Genomic DNA, 1,893 nt, shown 5'->3' on the forward strand with positions numbered 1-1,893 from the left:
GCCATCAAGAAGTATATTCGAGCTCTACCTGATTGTGTTGCCGACTTTGTTCACGCCGCCAAGACATCATCAATTGAGAATACTTACTTGCTTGCTGCCGAGATCAATGACAAGCGAGTAAAATCCGGTGTATGGGATAAGCCCTCCAAGTCTTTGCATCAAGCTACCACTGCAGCAACCACTGACTCCAATGCTCAGCCCTCCAAGTCATCACGTCGAAGGAAGAAGCACAACAACAACAGCAGCTCCAGCAACAAGAATTGTGTTGTCACAACTACTACTGCCCTTCTGCAAGCCGTACAGGCTCAGCAGCAGTTGCATCACCGACCAGCTCCAGTGACCAATGTACCGCCAGCAAAGCGTGCATACACAGGTCCCCACCGGCTCTGCCCGACATGCTCATATCATCATCCGGTGGGACTTGCCTGTCGTTTCTGCGCTCACTGCAATCTTTACTGTCATTTTACTGCGAATTGTCGCTATGGTCCCCGAAACACCGCAGCTCCTGCCGCCGCTCATCAAGCTCTACTCCTAACCCCTCAAGGCCAGCAAGCAACTCAAGCGCCCGTGGTCAATGCTCGAGTCTGCTTCGCATGTGGTGATCCTAACCACTTTGCGAATGTGTGCCCGAATCGGGTTATGAAGCAAGAGCCCCAACAGCAGCAGCAGCAGCCTCAGCAGCAGCAGCAAGCAGCCCGTGCCAGAACCTTCAACATCAACGCCTGTCAAGCCCAGGCTAACAACAATGTGGTTAATGGTACGTTCCTTGTGAATGGTATTTATGCATCGTGTTTGTTTGATACTGGAGCCGATAACTGCTTTGTGTCGTTTGAATTCGAGAAGCTCCTTAGTCGTAAGCGCTCTTATCTTCCCTCGTCATTCGAAGTCGAAGTCGCTACTGGAAGAACTGTCGCCATCAATTCTGTTCTCCGTGATTGTACTCTCGAGCTCAACAATCACATCTTCCCAATCGACCTTATTCCGATGCAACTCGGAAGCTTCGACGTCATAGTAGGCATGGACTTTCTTCGCGAAAAACATGCTGAAGTTGTGTGCTTTGATAAAATGATTTGATTTTTGCTCGCAAATGGTGATTTGCTATGTGTGTACGGTGAAACAGCTTCGAAAGGTCTCAAGCTCATGTCATGTGTCCAAGCTAGCAAATATCTCCGCAAGGAATACAGAGCTTTCTTGGCCAACATTGTAGTAGCGGAGAAGGAAAAGAAAAAGAAGGCCGAAGTCAAAGACGTTCCAGTGGTTCGTGAATTTCCTCAGGTGTTCCCTAATGATCTTCCTAGACTACCGCCAAGTCGTGATATCGACTTTCGTATCGACCTCATTCCTGGAGCTAACCCTGTTGCCAAAGCCCCTTATTGACTCGCGCCAACCGAAATGAGGGAACTCTCGAACTAACTTCAAGAGTTACTTGAAGAAGGCTTTATTCGCCTGAGCACCTCTCCTTGGGGCGCACCAGTCCTTTTCGTTAAAAAGAAGGACGGGTCGTTCAGGATGTGCATCGACTATCGGGAGTTGAATAAACTAACCATCAAGAACCGTTATCCTCTACCTCGAATCGATAACTTGTTTGATCAGCTGCAAGGTGCAAAGTGTTTCTCGAAGATTGATCTACATTCAGGCTATCATCAATTGCGCATTCAAGAGGAAGACATCCCTAAAACCGCTTTTCGCACTAGATACGGCCACTACGAGTTCGTTGTTATGCCTTTTGGTTTAACTAACGCACCCGCGGTTTTCATGGATCTAATGAATCGCGTGTGTAAGCCATTTCTAGACCGTTTCGTCATCGTGTTTATCGACAATGTCTTGATCTATTCTAAGTCGAAAGCCAAACACGCGCAACATCTACGTTTGATTCTCAAACTACTCCAGGGA

Source organism: Helianthus annuus, chromosome 4 (assembly GCF_002127325.2).
Source record: "Helianthus annuus cultivar XRQ/B chromosome 4, HanXRQr2.0-SUNRISE, whole genome shotgun sequence".
Lineage (NCBI taxonomy): Eukaryota > Viridiplantae > Streptophyta > Magnoliopsida > Asterales > Asteraceae > Helianthus > Helianthus annuus.